The sequence below is a fragment of the Sturnus vulgaris genome, chromosome 10 (assembly GCF_052056855.1).
Source record: "Sturnus vulgaris isolate bStuVul1 chromosome 10, bStuVul1.hap1, whole genome shotgun sequence".
Taxonomy (NCBI): Eukaryota; Metazoa; Chordata; class Aves; order Passeriformes; family Sturnidae; genus Sturnus; species Sturnus vulgaris.
The window spans coordinates 20627741-20636970 of NC_142252.1; the positions used below are offsets into that span (position 1 = coordinate 20627741).

Genomic DNA, 9230 nt, shown 5'->3' on the forward strand with positions numbered 1-9230 from the left:
ATAGAAGAGCAAGTGGCAGATGGTATTGTAGAGTATGCTGAGATACTGGTATTTATACAATGAGCATTAAAATAAATGTGTCTAGATAAATGAGGTTATTTGCAGGTATGACGCACCTGACACTGAAATAAATGTTTATTTTCAGGTTGCATGCATCATGCACAGGTTATTTCAGACAGATTTGCATCTGTCACATTGCAGGATTGATGTGACACAGAAATGCAGACAGTAGTAAAGGGAGCTCACAGTAGCAGGTATTGGAGACAGCCAACTATTAGGAAACAAAGGCTTCGTGAAACAACAGCATGGAACAAAAAGAAAAAACTACCAACATCAGGGAAAACAGGAGGGACAATAGGAGGTGGCAAAATGCTTCAAAACGCTTGAAAAATGAAAAACGAGATCAGGAAGTTAAAAGGAACCTGTCCTGGAAAAAAAAAATTACTGCAAGATGTAACAGCAGCTGCTATGGAGTGTGACAGCCGCTTAGGAGAGAGGGAAAGCCCTGCTGCCTTTTGCTTTACTCATCCCAATGAAAGGCAGGACTCAAAGACAGGAAATGCTGTCACAAATCAAACCAGTGTCCACCTCCCCAGTCCTTTCTCTCTCATACCCTGGTACAGAAGTGTCCTCACAAAAATAATATATAACAAAAATCCACTGCAAACAGCACTTACAGCTTTGACTTAAACTGCCCTGGCAATACTTCCCCTCAGTTGTAAACAGATTTTTGACCTTCAAATGTGTTGCCCTAAATAGATGCCCACATTCCTCAGCTTATAAAAGGATACAAAGATGGACTTACAAAAAAATTATCCTGATTTTTGTCATTAAAAAAGAGCCCTAGGAGGAGATGGGTCACATTATATTCTGCCAGGTCTTCTTGGAAGAAATCCAAATAATCACATGGGAACCAAAGCAAGAGTTTGAGTGACAGGTGGTAAAAATTTGGTGGAGATAACAGTGATACTTTGCTCATAAGGAATATTAATGATGGAGGAAGAATGCAAATAGTCCAGCTTCTGAATGGGAAGGGAGCACTCCCTTCTGCAGTGCTCCAGACACACCAACAACCCTGCATGTTTGAACAGTTGTCCAGCCTTTCATCACTCTGTGATAATGCCTCTGCTTAGTTTACCAGGCATGTAGCTCAGACACTTTGGGGTTCTAGGGGAGGTGAAGTGTCTATGCACAAATTAAGCATGTTTTTCCCTTTACAAAACATCAGAAATAAAATGAATTTAAAGTCTCGTTCCACTGGTGCATTTAGGAGCTCCTCAAATAGTCTATTCCAAATCCACAGCAATTCTATAAAACAAAATGAATAGCACAAATCCAGCAAATATATCTCCTGCCAAGATGAGCTCTCCTGTTTTAAAATCTTTTATAGCATCTAATGTATTTATTTGCATCAAGAGGGCATTATGCCAGTTAACATCTGTGTTCTCTAGAGTTGGTAATTCTGCCTCCCATAACTAGTCATCAATTCTGCATGAAAATACACAACTGTCTTTCCACTATAGATTCTATCTGCTGCTCAAATTTTCCATGCACATTTAGAGAAATATTTAGTGAAATACTTCTGCATAAAGAGATGTAGACAGGAAAGGACAATTAAAACATCTTTGGACACCCTGCCCCCATCTCCTGATGGTATTTGTGGACCTTTGTATTCAGAGCTGATATTCCATTATGAAAATAATTAAAGACCAAATCTCCTGCTAATATAAATTGACATGGCTTCTTTGAAAGGTACAGGAAATTTCCCAGATGTCCATCAGCTAAAGAGTCAGTCCTGAAACCCTAAGGCAGTTCACAGCACACAAAATCTGTAAAAGCACATCTATTTTAACGTGGTTTCAATGACCTTAACTAACAATCAAATCAATGCAGATGTCTCCTCCTGAAAGGCAGACAATTTCACCAAAAGTAAGGGCATTTTTCTGGTTTATAAAAGAAAAACTAGTTGCCAGAATTGTAAACATACTCAATCTCTCTTCAAATTTAGGTGCCTGAATACCTTTCCTTACCTAGCATTAAATGAGCAGGAAAGAAACCTACCCTTTGCCAGTGAGAAATGATAAAGGAGAGTCAAAGTCATAGGAGACAAAGAAAGGAACTGAGATTTGGCCAAGACCAGGAGCAACTGGGTGGATCCAAGGTTAGCCCTGTGCCAAGCAAAATTATGTAGGTCATTAGAATGCAATGAAAGAACCAGTTTTGTTTCCAGCACCACCAGAAACTTTCCTTCTTCAGCTGACCCTGCTGCCAGCCTGACTAAACCCAGGGTGCAGCTGCACCACGCTGCCCACTGGCAACATCCCTAAAGGCTGCAAACTAAAACTCTGCTCAGAACGCCAAAACCTCCAACTCTCAGCCCTAAAATTCAGTTATTTGGATGATTGGCTTGTCAGTGTCTGTGCCCTCTGTACCTGCTTTTATGAGAAAAGCTTCTAGCACTCTGCTTTCTGTAAAGAATTACCTTGCAATTGGAAACCCAAGAACTCTGTATTCTTTGCAGACAAGCATTAACAGAAAATGCCTGTCCAACAGCACGGTCTGGTGACTATCCTACTAATTAGTGAATTAACCATTGCCTAAATGACAGGTGGTTCATAAAGGCCACTTATAGATGGCCTGGGGAGTATTAGCAGAAGGACAAGAGGCCACTTTGCACGGCCTCGCTCAGTGTTTGCAGTGCACATTTTATTGTGTGTTTCCCCAGGACCCTTTACCACTTCATGCTTGGGATCTGTGCTTTGGTTTCTGCGTAGCTTCAATTGTACAAGAAAATAACTGTGTAACACTCCAGCAGTCAGAACAAGGGATTTCAGATGAAGTGCTGTGTGCTCTGAATATCCACAGAAGAAACATTTTAGAATGATGAGGTCAACAACATATCCAGCATCTCCTAGAGAAAATACATACCAGTTTTTACTGCTTCTTGAGAGGTTTGTGAGCCAAATTATAGTTCCTATATTATTGTCAAACACAGTACTCAGGTTCCCAGTTTATTAGTTAGAGGCAGGTATTTTATTTATCTGTTGCAGTTACTGGTTTTTCATTTTTTCCTTCAGGTTTCTCTTCAAGTTGGTGTTTTTTCTTGAAATTGCTCATATTTTGAACAAGAAAGCAGATTTATTTTCTGTGATATATGTTCAGTTGGTGATGCCACAAAATAAGTGGAAGAATGTGGTATGGTTTCAGGTTACATGTGGGAGCCAATTTTCTAGGATTAATGGCTCAATTAAATGGAACTATAACTTCAATATTCTTTTTAAAAATGTGTATCAAATCACACCATCTTTCTCATTCCTGGAAAATGTTTTAGATATTTTACAGACCAGTGAAGTTCTGAAAGTCAGGTCTTTTTTTTTGTCTCATTCACAACAGACTAAACTTTCAAGCTTGTGTACATATATTCTTACAGGATAATTTACAGCAGTGCAATGTCAGTCAATACCACAGTTAAAGAAACAACAGGGCTTTCACACTAGCTATGACTCTAAATTACTCTTTACCTCATTGTTCAGGATATTAACTCAATTAATCCTTTTGTCCAGAAATCACCACCTTTATAGAATAGTTCTCCAACACAGAAGGTTAAAGTGGAGTCATTCAGCCAATACACCTTTTGCCTTCCCAGTCTCAATATAAATACTGCAAGTGGTTCAAATTTGGCACCATGCATTTAAAACAGGAAATTATGTGCTTTTTCATTTGCAAAAAATGGCTTACATTGAAGCTTTTTTGTTCTCACTGCACAGTGCAATAATCAAAGGCTAATGAGCAAAATTTCTCTGTGAGTAGGTGAGAAATCCTTTGAGTTTTCCCCCCACTCTTTTCTAAGACTGAACTATGACAGTCAGAGAAGTTTTTTAAATGAAAAGCATTATAGTGTTGCAGTATATTCCAGCATGAATATAGCACCAGCCAGAATGAAGGAACCACTTACAAATCTTATGTGATTCTACCCAGTTCTCCCACACACTTGAGTCATGGTCAAGATGTTGAGCCTCCATAGATTCTGATTAATGTAAGCAGCAAGTAAAAGTGTTCTCTGACAGGATATTTTGACTCCACCTTTCTATTTTCCACTTAGCCCAGACTTGAAATTAATGAGAAGTTGTGTGATCAGAATCATCTGAATAGTTCTGATATTTCTGTATAAAAAAAGTGCTCTAATATTATTTGGCAGGGACCACTGCCTCTTAATCATCACTCACATCTTCACAACACAGACAGCAACAATAGGCACTGTCATTTCCCCTAGAATTGGAGCACAAAAGCCTTCAATATGTTTGATTTTTCTGTCTCAGAACTCTTGATTTTCCAGGTTGTCCCTAAACACAAAACACAGAAGTTTTATTGTTCGTTTTATAATGAAACATTTCAGCATTGTAGCTTATTGTTTGAATGGTAATTAGGTATTTTTGATCTTCTTTTGAATGCAACTTTTTTTTTTTTTTTAATTTAAACACTTTTTGCTGTTGAGCAAACTGAGGTATATTCCTGGCTGCCACACTACAAACAATTCAATTTGGCAGATGCTGCACCTGTCACTGTCTTGTGTCTCCTCATAAGAGCAGAGAATTGCATTGGTGCAAATGTCCCTGTTGATCTGCCTCTACCAATGTCTGCTTTACAGCTTATGCTGGCATCCATCAGTTCTCACTGTGTTTCACCACAGATGATGCAGAAACACCAGGCATTGCAAATTCTGGCCACAGTCTGAGCAATACAGACTTAAGGCATTTATTTCTCAAACATCCCACTCCAACATCTGGGAAAAAATAGAAACTGCAACGCAAGTTCTTGAATTAACACTGCCCTGTGAGGAAATCAAGGGGTTTTTTTTGTGCATCTGTATGCACGAATATCACATATTGTACCAAGAGCAACAGAGCATGATAGAAGTTCATTGTGCTTTAGTGAAAAGGTCATTAGACATTTGAAATAGTAATTACCTGTATCCATTCACTATCCCCTATGACATCCCTAATAAAAGAGTTCTCTTTTATCATGCCTTTTAGACAGTACATTTCACAGACACTGTAACAAGGAATGCAGGTTTTTTTAATTACTTTCATATTTTGAAATAAATTATTACATAATACTTTTGGGGGGTGCCATCTTTCTTTTGTGAACTTGGAATGAGAAAGTGAAATGCCTAGCAGCAAAAACATTGACAAATATTGTAAGACCTCTCTAAAAAAGAACTTTTAACAAAACCACAGCACTCCAGTGCATTAAAATACCTATTGCTAAATTCTGTATTTGAGAGATAGGAGGAGGCAGCAAGGGGCCACCAGAGTTATCCAAGGCAGAGATATTGCATCACACTCAGGCTATGATCAGTTGTTTCATAAAAACAAGATCAGACCATGACCAGCAGCAGCTCCAGCCTAGCTGCACTTACTTTTTTTCCTCGTCCCCAAGAAGACACTTAATATAAAATTTAATCATCCAAAATTGTCAGACCCAGGGCTCCCTTATAAAAGGTCCCCTCACTGAAGGGATACAGGATACAGAATGTTTTTTTTAAATTAAAGTCTTTGTACTTCACATTTCAAATGCTTTTTGATTTTTCTTTTTTTTTTCCCCCTACCTTTAATATAAGCTAAAAATAATTTTAATGGTGATTGCCATGGCAATAAGTAAGCTAAGCTCTCAATATTTGAACTTCCAACTAAGTCTGGAGTGTTCAGTGTCGTGCTTTGACTGTGATTTATCACACCCAGTTTAACAGAACAAACCCCACACGAGACTGAGGTTCACCACGGCTCCACACAGGGCAGCACAGGGAGGAATTTGGATCCAGCTGGGAAAGGAACAAGGACACATGAAGTGTGAGTCATTTCTGGAAAGTTGGAGTGCTGTGCTTTAATAGATGGGAATGCATCTGTAACAGCTGCTGCTTTCAGCCAGGGCACTGAGGACTGGCTATGGAGGAGCTGCTCTGCATTTTCCATGGGTACCTCTTCCCAATCCTCCTGCTTGGCCACTTTCTTCTGCATAAAACCTGTTTTACCTGCATTTTTTAAGAGCCAATAAATCCAGTCCTAAGTGAAGAGGTCCAATAAATAAAATAAATAAACTTGGACTACTAAAGGTGCCTCCATGACTTTGGTGAGGTATTGAGAACATGAATTTACATTGATATCGAAAGAAAACTGTTATTGACAAGGTATTAGGAGGACTTTTATATCTCTTCCTTGTTTTTATTTTAAAAATATTATATTTCTCTTCAAATCACACAAATTTAATATATGCTTGATTATAGTGGACATAAAAGATAGGTGATCAAGAAAACTTGCAATGTTTTTTCCTGCTTGACTTGCTATATAAAGGGCAAGGAGCCTGATTTTATAGACCCTAAAATATAAAAAGGACTCAAAATGCAATATAAAGCTTTTTGTTGTTGTTTGCTTCAATAAATCTACATTTTATCTTCTCTGCAGGGCACAAGTTTATCTTCCAAACAGCATCCATTTTGAAGAAGCACTCATCAGCACTGCAGGATAATTTTTTTGAGAAGTGCTTCAGGATTTCTGACTCCTATGGAGCAGGAGTATCAGGATAATATAAAGATTAGAGCTTAAAACATAAGTAGAGGAGAGTATATCTGCCCTCACCTTCTGTGACAGACAGTGCTTTGGTGCACTGTTACAAAATGCACAGTCTCACTCCAGACTGGAAGAAAAGCAGCAATACCATGCAGGTGTGTATCCAAGAGGCCAGGTGCAGGCATGCAAGCCTGATTCTGACACCACACATAGGCAGTCACCTGTAATTTGTAATTTTTCACTCATTCTGTGTCTCTATATAACTTTCCTCAAATCAAAACCCTAGTTCATCATACTGCACATTACCACCAGGACCCATTTCCACAGCCTGAGCCTTTATTAAGGTATCAATATTCTTCCCAGCACTCTTTGCTCCACAATCCCCAATTAAATTACTGCTTTAATTGTCTGCTGTCACTGACAGATAGGTGAGTTCATGTGCTGCTCCACAGCAGCAACTGAAGGTACTTGTCTAACTGCAGAATTACAGTACAGACTTAAGTACTCTTTCGTTATGCATAAGAAATGGTGATAAATCATTGCTTCAGCACAATCTGCTCCAAATTATGTGTTTTGGGGAATTTTTTTCCCCCTTTTTCCAGGCTGTGATTCACACTAGCACTTGCCACTGGCCAGATTTAAAAGTTACTTTCTGCTTTCCAATTTTAAATGTCCTTTCTGGCTTCCAATCTCTATCAATATTCTGAGAGCACTAATATTCACCGTGAGTATTTCTCTTAAAACAAAGAGATCTTTTAAGTAGTTGTCCATATTTTGTGTGCCTGGGAATCCTTCTTATATTTTAATGAACATCCAAGAATGAGGAAAGGAATTGAAACACTGAAGTTAGAAAGCCAAATTCTTCAAGTTTTCTAGTAAATAATACATTGTTTTACCTGGACTAAGCCTCACTGTGTTCTATGCAGAACAAGGGCAACCAAAAATGATCAGGAGCAATGGCATCCACCTTCACATGGCTAAAAGTGACAGTGCCTCCAGCCACACAATATTCTTTTTATTCTGTTTTGATTGTTTTATACGAGATCAGAGATTTAAACTGTGCTGAAGTGCTTTATAGCTCCAGCTAAGTTAAGAACTGACATTTTAATGGCACGTTTGAGGAATTTATACAGACAAGTCACCTGACCCTAATGTGATAACTTCAGTGTAGCCCAGAGTAATTCAGCCCAGACCCCGTGGGGTCAGACAAAACCGTAACTCTCTTTAGTCTCTGAGCTATTAAAATTCAGCCAGACTGCGAGGTTGACAGCTGTTTACTGTAAGGTTACCTCCTGCCTGCCAAATAATGGGGCTGCTCTTGGCACCTTTCCACCCTCAGAGTGGAGAAAAGGCTTCCTTGTCACCAGGACGGAGCTGAAAACGTCGCGTTCCTCCCGCCAGGAACGTGGGTGCCTTGGAACAGGCTTAAGTTAGACTGAGCTGGTCCATTCCCCTACCTCACTTCTTCTTAAAGTAAATGTTGTCACAGCATTTGAGGGGAATATAAACTCCAAGCTAGAATTCTGCCTAGTAATACTGGCAGACCCACGGAGAGATTAAGAGTAATGGCACCTGCTCTTACAGAGCCTCCCTGCTTTCTCAGCATACCCACATTGTTGTGGGAGAAAATACCAGTTTCTCCATTATAGCTCTGCTCTCTTAGCCATAAGCAAAAAGAAATACTTTCTCCCCCGTTGCATTAAAAAAAAAAAAAAAAAGCCGCAATATTTTATAATCAGCTGCCAAGAAGATGCATATTAATGATAAAAAAAGATAAATGTCATGTCAAGGTCAAGAAACAGCACAGAAAAGTCAGCAAAATCCTCTCATTAGAGCCCTAATCCCCATTCCTCATAATTTTGTAATTCTGTGTTTTACTGTTTCTAAAACGGCTCTCACGTCTGTAGAAAACATTTTGCATTATAACAGTATTAGCTAAAAATAACGTAGGGAATACAACAACTCCCCTTCCTTTTTAGCTTTCCAGCTCTCCTGTGTGCTCTCTGCACAAGCCCATGAGTTTGAACTCCGTGCCACAAAGCTTGGGTGTCTCATCAAAGAGGACAGACCCTCCTCATTTTCCTTTGTAGTCAAAACCACATGCTCAAAGGTACAATTCAGAACCACTCACAACACGTGCAAACAAAATCCTCCATTTTTCAGCCACTCTACCTGTGGAAGGTTACATAAAAGGCAATAAAACTACAAATTCTTCCTCTTGCTGTGTTTTAAAAATAAAATAGAGCCATAACTAGTAATTTTCACTCAAAAAATGCAGCATAACTACCTACCTGCAACAGCACTGCTGGGCTTCTGATCCTCACCAGGGGAGCTCCCAATCCACCACCCCAGCTGGCTCAGGTGCCCAGCCTGAAAGGTGGAACCCCCTAAGACCTCTCCTTTCAACTTTAGCTGTTTATTAGCTCCAAATAGCTTTTCTTGCACCTGCCTTGTTCGGGTCTTAGGCTCTGTGTAAACGACCCCAAGTCCCAAACCCAGTGTGGGAGTTGACTGTGGTGAGCAGCAACTGCTGTGTGGGTGTCTCAGGAGCTGGCTGGGAGGCAGCTCACTGGTACTTGAAGGTTTTAAATCACTTGATAACTTCTGGAAATTTTATCTAAGTGCTTTGAACACCACCAAACATAAGCAAAACCAGGATGCAAT

At 39.4% G+C, this 9230-nt stretch overlaps 1 protein-coding gene across 2 annotated transcripts in view; it reads right to left on the reverse strand.

Annotated features, from left to right (window-relative positions):
• Nucleotides 1-8957, reverse strand: part of NLGN1 (neuroligin 1) — a 425904-nt gene extending 416947 nt beyond the window's left edge. Inside the window, exon 1 of one of the 2 annotated variants that reach the window (XM_088171022.1) lies at nucleotides 8858-8957. The gene's annotated coding sequence lies outside the window, so the exon portion shown is untranslated. The remainder of the gene's footprint in view (nucleotides 1-8857) is intronic. The other variant, XM_088171017.1, reaches the window with a different exon arrangement.
• Between the last annotated feature and the right edge of the window lie 273 nt (nucleotides 8958-9230).